We start from the raw sequence: 9,223 nt of genomic DNA on the forward strand, positions 1-9,223 counted from the left end.
CATACATGACCTCTGCTGTTGGCCTGTCATGGCCCTATCAGAAGACGCAGCAACAAAGGCCCTTTGAAATTTGTTGGGTGGCTTGAAACCTTTGTCACTGCCACCCGCTGAAAGCAATTCAACTAGATCTGCTCTTTTTCTTAAAAATTGATAAAAATCTTCTAATGTTGGCTTGGTTGTCATGTTAATTTTGTGTTCCTCCCATTTGCCACAAGTAACACTATTTAACTTGGCAGAGTACATAAAAATTATTAAAGAGTCCCAATGAGGATCATTTCGATTTTTAGCTGTGAATGCAGATTTATAGGGCTAAGAAATCCTTAATACACAGTCCAAAAATTTTTGTTCTACGACAAAAATTGACGAAGTTATGGCCAAATTACTAAAAAAGTTCACTGACCGCCCGGCGCGGGGACGATGACGTCATTATATCCGATCCGAACGCTGCCGGCGTACTGCGTGGATAGAAAATATTTTTTTCTAGCCAAACTATCAGTTTTAGAGAAAAACTTGTAATGACATTTATTCATCAGAATAAAGTAAGCTATCGATAGGTAATTTTTAAAAATAGAAATTGTGAAAAATAACGCAAAAAATCCATACGCTCATACGGTTCAATGGAACGCAGAGACGCGATTGGGGTCTCCGCGGTGGTATATTTGGCGATTTATTCAAATAAAGTGTTCATAAGTGTTGTTAGAGTCATTTCTTCTTCCAAGTAAAATATAAAAATGTATAAGTATTAATTTATTTACTTCTAACAATAAGGTATAGCTGAGGCAGATACACTCTGCCTAGGCTCTAAGACATTGCTATGAAGATCATTTCGATGTACACGCAATACCTACCTGTTATTTACTTTTTCTGAGTTAAACCTACGTACCTACCTATCTATTCGCCGTTCCCATGGGCGGGCCAGCTGCTGCAGGAACGGACAGTGTTCATAAGTGTTGTTAGAGTCATTTCTTCTTCCAAGTAAAATATAAAAATGTATAAGTATTAATTTATTTACTTCTAACAATAAGGTATAGCTGAGGCAGATACACTCTGCCTAGGCTCTAAGACATTGCTATGAAGATCATTTCGATGTACACGCAATACCTACCTGTTATTTACTTTTTCTGAGTTAAACCTACGTACCTACCTATCTATTCGCCGTTCCCATGGGCGGGCCAGCTGCTGCAGGAACGGACAGCTGCTCCCTCCTGGAAATCTATTTAATCTAAAGACATACCCCCCCCCCCCCCCCCCAGGCCAGAAACTGGGTATGACTTGACTTCCCCCCTCCCCCAGGCCAGAAGCTGGGTAAGGCTAGTCCCTTCCCCCAGTCCATAAGCATAAGCTAGGTATGACTCCCCCTCGGCCAGAAGCTGGGTATGACTTACCCCCCCCCCCAGGCCAGAAACAGGGTATGACTTGCCTCTCCCCCCCTCCCACCAAGGCCAGAAGCTGGGTAAGGCTTGCCCCTCCCCCCAGGCTATAAGCTGGGTATGACTAATCCCCCCCCCCCCTCCCCCCAGGCCAGAAACTGGGTATTATTAGCATCATATTATGTATTATTATGTTCAATACAAACAATCATTAAGTTACACTCACCCCAACCGCGTCTCCGCATTGCATCGAATCCTATGAAAATGTGGTTTTTGGACATAGCGATACTTATTTTTCACAATTTTTATTTTTAAAAATTACTGGTCGATAGGTTACTTTATTTTGATGAATAAATGTTATTAAAAGTTTTTTTCTAAAACTGATAGTTTAGCTGGAAAAAAATATTTTCCATCCCAATAGTACGCCGGCTGCGCTCGATTCGGATATAGTGACGTCACGCGGCCCTGCGTACGTTGACTTTTAGCGGCAAAAACGGTCTATGTTTATTACTTAATATCTTCGTAAGTAATGGTCCGATTTGGATAATTCAAAAAGATATATCTTTCTTATGTCTTAAAGATTAACGTAGATACTAGTTTTATTGAATTTTCTACAACAGTACTGATCCTCATTGTCTGTGTTTTCACCCAAACTACTCAATGCTCTTAGATTTTTAGAAATGTGGTCAACTAGAAACCTCAATGATTGCTCGCATTCCCTGTTGTTTATGGGAATATCAAATAATGACTTGAGATGTGAGTGCACCAACTGATGTTTATTGTTGAAGCGATCACAAATCAAGTTCCATGCAATACCATAATTGGCATCAGAAAGCTCCAGTGACTCAATTACTGAAGCCGCATTTCCTATCAATGAGCCCTTTAAATATTGAAATTTAATAATTTTTGACAAAGTAACATTTTCGTGAATTAGAGAAGCAAAAACGTCATAAAATTCCAACCACTTATTTAAATCACCACTAAATGTAGGCAACTGAACAATGGGTAATTTAACATTGTTTACCATTGAATTTTGAAAATTTGCATTATTTATAGTTTCAGTCGCTGAGTTTCCTGAACAATCTACAATATTTATCTGAATTAATTCTTGGGCTTCTGCGATAACTGAATAAAATATATTTTCTGTCTCATATCTTTCAGCAAAAATAGATTCTGAAGGAGTTTCACTAGTATGTTCTTTAAATTCAAGATTAGACTGCACTGTGTCATATTCAGAGAATAACTCCTCTATCTTTGTCAATCTATTCTGTAACTCTTTAGTCTGCAGCGCAGTCAAAGTTTCTAAACCTTTTAACAATTGCAAATGACCTTTGAAATTTGTCAATCTGCCCTTTATCGACCCTCTCTTTATCCTAAGCTCCTTAACGTCAGACATTGCAACAAAATTTGGTAACTACTTACACTTGAAAATGAAATGAACAAAACAAACGTTTCACCGCACTTTGCACAACAAAATAATAAAAGGCACTATAAATACCTCTGTTTGAAGCAAACCCTTGGAGCAGCTGTGAAGTAGCGAAGGTTGAAGATAATTGCTGGGTGCCGTAGCATACACAAGGGTTTCCAAGCGTGGGGTCCGAGCCAAAGCGTTGGGTGCGAGCGCGCGCACCGGTTCTGAAAATTTCAGCCGGGTGGATAAGCACTTGACTTAGCAGCAATGCTAGTAGGTTTTAAAATATGTTGAAGACAAATGCAGAAGATGTTGAAAACAAATGCAAAAGAAATAAATTATATGAATCCAATGTTACATAGAAATGTTTTGGGAAATATACCTACGTTATGAGAGGTTATGAGTAAATTAACTGTGAAAATTGCGCAGAAAAAAGCTACACGGATCTTGGATGAAATGATAGGATTGGAACGAGCACTATCCTCGAGTTCAACGCTCCAAACGCCAAGCCTCCGCCGTTTCTTCTATGCCGCCATTTTGTCCGAGCCTTCCACGTCGAGTCCGTGCATCGCCTCGAATTTCTCCTTTTAGCGGTGTCCTGTCACGGTCGCCATTAATTGTTCGGGATTCCTTATGTTATTGTTGAAGGATACACTGTTTCATGTTTAAAACGGTTTACTGTTAGATAAAACAGAAATACATTAAATTTTCGTATAGTTGCTCTGAGGTGGACGAAAGAGAAAGTGACCTCATCTGTGAAAGTGACAGAGACGCGAGGGGCGACGGCGGGGCCGAGCGGGCGCGGGCGGTGGGGCACGCGGTAGTGATGTTCTTGTGTGAACAGGCAGTTATTAGCAGTGGTCCTCGTTCAAGGACTTATTTACCGAAATAATTCACAAAAATACATCAATATCAAACGCACAAAAAATGCAATACTTAAAAGGGCGAAGCCGAAAAATTAATTCAACACCTAAATATCAGCTCGGAAAACTACGAGACATGTTGGGAAATCTAAATCACAGATTCAACAACAAACGTCTAATATTCAATTCCCACATCAACACTCTTCTCGGTATTCCGGTCATACAAAATCAATCATCAACATCATTAAAGAAACTACATGATACCACCAAGGAATGCCTTAATGCCGTAAAAAACTTGTGCGTTAACATAACAAACTGGGACCCCCTCGTAGTACATCTACTACTTCAAAAATTGGACTCAGATACACACAACGACTACTTCGAATACATTTAAAATCCACGAGAGCTTCCATCTATATCAGACTTCCTATCATTTCTGGAGATGCGATTCACAGCATTAGAATCGTCTCGCCGCAAGCAAGATGTGCAAAAACATAACCAGTATAATATAGTTTACTTATTAATTCAATAATTAAAACACTTTGTACTCCGACATCTTTATTGTGAGTATGACAGATGATCGTCGACCACAGATAACATACATCACATCCCCTTTATTCTTAATGAAACTTAAAGTAAACAACTTTCTTAAATAAAAACTAATCAGTCATATAATCTGATAAATATCTAGGTTTCTTAATACTTCTACCAACTCTAGATCTATACACTTCAGTATAACTATTTTTAGGTGATAATTCAATACTGTTTTCTGGCAACTTGAGGCCTGATGTATCATGATCATGACTTACATCTTGATTATTTATCTGCTTCATTAAATCATCATTTGAATTGACCATATTATCATTTATAGAACCAGGAAAGGTATCATCAAATGAGTTTCCATATCTATAATAGTTATCCTTATTGTTCATAAGTACATCTGACTTGTTATGTATTAAATACCTCCTGTTTCTGTAAATTACATTTCCTTTTTCGGTTTTTACAACATATGTATTAGGTCTTACATCACGACAAACAACTTGGCCATACAAATTAGGTTTCTTGTTTAAATTATCCTTAATTATAACATTTTGACCCTGAACTAGCTCAGGCAATTTTCTAGTATTTCTGTCATAATAATATTTTTGTTGGTTAGCATTCTTGTATAATTTATTCTGAACATGAACGTCTTTATCATGTTTTTCATTTACAGGTAACAGTCCTCTAATTTGTCGACCCATTAATAACTCTGCTGGAGTCTTAAGATCTAAGTCATGTGATATTGGTGTATTTCTTAACTCTAACAATGCTAAATCTTTATCTTTATGTTCATAGTCAGCTTTTCTAAAAACATTCTTTACAGTTTGTACGAATCGTTCTGCCAGACCATTTGACTGAGGATGCAGTGGGCTACTGGTTTTATGTTCAAATCCCCATTGTGTAGCAAATTCTTTAAACTTATAACTTGAAAAATTTGTACCATTATCAGAGAACAGTATATCTGGTATGCCATGCCTACTGAATAAACCTTTTAATATTTGGACAGTATTTTCTGCTGATAGATTATCCAACTTAGCTACCTCTACATATTTACTAAAATAATCCACCACAATTAGATAGCTTTCTTTGTTATAATAGAATACATCACAACCTAGCATTGACCATGGTTTATCTGGAAAATTTCTTATTGTCATAGGTTCTTTACAATTACTTTTTTTAAACCTGTTACAAGTATTACACTCTGCTACCTTATTTTCTATATCTACTGTCATTCTTGGCCAAAATAAGCATTTACGGGCCCTTGATTTACATTTGTCAATGCCTAGGTGATTATAATGAATTTTGTTCAACATTTCCTTTCTTAATGATGATGGAATAACCAAGCAATTGTTTTTGTAAATTAAATCATCATATATAAAGAGTTCTCCTTTAAATGTATAATATGGTTTTAAATTATCTGGTATATTTTTTATATTTGGCCACCCATTTTTTATACATTTTGTTAATTCAATCAATTCTTTGTCCTTTGCAGTTTCTGTTTGTATTAATTTATATTTGGATGATGGAATTTTTAAATTACATCTAATCATGCTAACATGTGGCTCTACCAGATCATCTAGAACCGTATCATCATCTTTAGAATTATTAAAATTGCGTGATAAAGAATCTGCTAGCAACAGTTCTTTGCCTGCTTTGTACTTCACTACTAGATCGTATTTTTGTAATTGTAACCGCATTCTTTGTAACCTCAATGGTACATCACACAATGGTTTTTTAAATATTATTTCAAGTGGTTTGTGATCTGACTCAACTTCTATAGTTTTACCGTAAATATATTGATGAAACCTCAAGCAACCATAGACTATAGCTAGCATCTCTTTCTCAATTTGTGCGTACATTTGTTGTGTGGTTGTCATTGCTTTAGAGGCGTATGCAACAGGAAGATCATTTTGCAGTAACACTGCTCCTAACGAGTTTTTTGAAGCATCCACTGACAGCTTACAAGGTTTATTAGGATCATAAAATTGCAATACCGGTTCTGAACTTAATATCTCTTTCAACTGTTTAAATGAATCATCTTGTTCCTTATTCCAATTAAAATCTACACCTTTTCTAATTAATTTTCTTAATGGATGACAAACTTCTGACAGTGAAGGGATAAATTTAGAGACATATGTAATCATACCTATTGCCCGTTGTAAGTCTGCTACATTCTTTGGTTGCTCTAGGTTTAGTATTGCCTGTACCTTTCTTGGGTCCGGTTTGATGCCATGTTTTGATAATATATGCCCCAAATATGTGATTTCTGAAACACCAAATTCACATTTTTTTAAATTAAATTTAATACCATTTTGCTTTGCAATTTTTAACACCTCCAACAGTCTTTTGTCATGTTCAGCCTTAGTTTTTCCATATATTATTAGATCATCAATGAAAGCTTCACAACCAGCTACCTGTTCAAATATCTGACTATATTGTCTATGAAAAATTTCGGGCGCTGAAGCCAATCCATAAGGCAGTCTTAAAAAGCAGTATCTACCAAAAAGAGACGCAAATGTGCATAGTTTTGAACTATTCTCACTCAATTTAATTAAATAAAACGCAGTTGAGGCATCTAACTTACTGAACACTGTAGCGCCAGACATTTTGGCTGATACTTCATCAAAAGTTGGTAGTTTAAAATGCTCTCTTCTAATACAATTATTAAGATTACTTGGGTCAAGGCATACCCTCAGCTTGCCATCAGGTTTTTTTACAATTACTATATTGCTGACAAAATCTGTAGGTTCGGAAATTTTTTGAATTACATTTAGTTTTTCCATCTTATCCAATTCTCGTTTAAGTGACTCATGTAATGCCATGGGTACACCTCTACAAGGCTCAACTTTAGCTTGATAATTATCTTTTAATTTTATCTCATACTCTACATCTTTTAATAAACCTAATTTTTCATCAAAGAGATCAAAATTTTCTTTAATCAATTGTTCATAGTCACTATTTTTGCCCAAAGTGATCTGGTTCAAATACTTACGTTTCAGTAGTTTCAGCGAAAATATTGTTTTATGACCTAAGACTGCTGGAGATTTTTCTTTGCTATCAACCACCTGAAACAATATTTGTGTATTTTTTCCATTTATTAGTTGACATTTTAGCCATACTTTTCCCACACAATTAATATTAGATCCATCATAATTACAGAGCCTTAGACTATTTTTTGACATTTTATGTTCCAGTGACAATTTTTTTAATATATGTAATGGTAAAACATCGCAGTCACTACCTGTGTCTAGTTTAACATCAACAATTTTATTGTTAATCTGTAAAGACTCATACAACTGTCTGTTTATAGAATTATTAATATAGTCTTGAACCATACCTAGTACTATGTCCGAGTCATCACTATCCTGATCCTGATTTACAGCATGTACCTGAGAGGGGGTCCTGCACATTTTGGCATAGTGTCCATAACGGTTACATTTCTTGCACCGGTAGCCAAATGCAGGGCATTTAAAACCATGGTAGTATCCGCACCTCATGCACTGCTTCCTTACTGCTTGACGACTGTCCCGAGTTTCTGGCAAATTCTGATTCCTATCACGAAAATCTTGTGGTTTTTCCAAGTTTCGATTTTCATTTTTATGTGTTGTTCTGCTTATATTATTTACCTGCATCTCAGTGGTAATTTTTTTTACATTTTCTGTGGCTAATTCTGCCGCTTTGCAAATTCTGATACATTTGGGCAGGTCTAGGTCCGGATCCTGAAGTAATGCTTCCTGTAGTTTGCAATCTCCAATGCCTCTAATTATCTGACTTTTTATTAAGCTGTCTTTTAATTTGTCAAAATTACAATCAGAACTTAATGTTTTCAAAGCTGTCACAAATTCACCAAAAAATTCGCCTTCTTTCTTCTCTCTGGTGAAAAATAAGTGCCTTTGCATCGTCTCATTTTTTGCTGGCGAGCAGTAATTTCTAAATTTCTCTAGTATTGTTTTAACATTTAACTTTTTTTCGCCGTTTTTGTCCACTTCAAACTCAAATGTGTTATAGACCTCTAATGCATCGTCTCCAATAACATGTAGAAGCAAAGCATTTTGACCATGTTCATCCAATCTTTCTTCAGCCCCTGATGCTTTAAAATAGAGCAAAAACCTTTGCTCCCATCGCTTGAAGTTTTGCGAAATATCGCCCACTAACGACAGCGGCGGCGGCTGTTTTAACATCTCCATCTTAATTTTCTAATACTTATTAAATTCTCACCACTCGACTGCGCCATATAATATAGTTTACTTATTAATTCAATAATTAAAACACTTTGTACTCCGACATCTTTATTGTGAGTATGACAGATGATCGTCGACCACAGATAAGGGGGCGTCCATAAATTACGTGAGACAATTTTGGCCATTTTTCAACCCCCCCGCCCCCCTTGGTGAGATTTGGTGAGATTTTGCCTGACCCCCTCCCCCACCCCCAAATCTCACGTGATATTTAAAAAAATCCGAAATTTAATAGTTTTGGAGTAATATAACTGAGAAACATTTTTTTTGTGTGCTTTAACGTTATCGCTAACGAGTGCATCAAAAAGATCTATAAAGTTGAAGATTTTAGTTCTTGAAAGTATCTGCTAGGGACGCTGTACAATCATCATACATTTAATGCATGTCATTTTTTACGCAGTCGCTAGCGGATGACAATTGATGTTAAGTCGCACTAAGCCCACTGATTACGAATAGATCCAGAAAAACACGTGGTGACAGCGGTTAGTACTAGGGTAACATTGTTTTTTTACAGAAGTACCTAGTCTAGAATTGTTCCTTTCTACAAAATCACCAAAATCTAGCAAAATCGATTTTGATAAAAAAAGAACTTGTTTTATAATTTTCTTAATTTCGTCATTTATTCTGCATTTTAGTATTCACACATGCAGACAGAAGCATTTTTAGTTTTATTTGTTTAGACTGTATAGAATAAAATGACATTATCATCATACAAATATAATTTTTTAGTCCTGACAAGGAACCCTTATAGTTTCGATATGTCTGGCTGTCTGTCTGTCCGAGGTTTTGCTTGGTAACTAT

General features: G+C 36.1%; 1 long non-coding RNA gene across 2 annotated transcripts; it reads right to left on the minus strand.

Annotated features, from left to right (window-relative positions):
- Window positions 1-4,185: 4,185 nt before the first annotated feature.
- LOC135086266 (uncharacterized) lies at window positions 4,186-7,995 on the minus strand. 2 transcript variants are annotated; one of them, XR_010260356.1, is made up of 3 exons: window positions 7,522-7,995; window positions 7,177-7,249; window positions 4,186-6,450 (listed from the first exon to the last, which is right to left on the minus strand). It is a non-coding gene; the product is annotated as an uncharacterized LOC135086266 (long non-coding RNA). The 2 variants fall into 2 exon arrangements; XR_010260355.1 differs by having other exon boundaries at window positions 4,186-7,249.
- Between the last annotated feature and the right edge of the window lie 1,228 nt (window positions 7,996-9,223).

Source organism: Ostrinia nubilalis, chromosome W (genome assembly GCF_963855985.1).
Source record: "Ostrinia nubilalis chromosome W, ilOstNubi1.1, whole genome shotgun sequence".
In the NCBI taxonomy this organism is placed as follows: domain Eukaryota; kingdom Metazoa; phylum Arthropoda; class Insecta; order Lepidoptera; family Crambidae; genus Ostrinia; species Ostrinia nubilalis.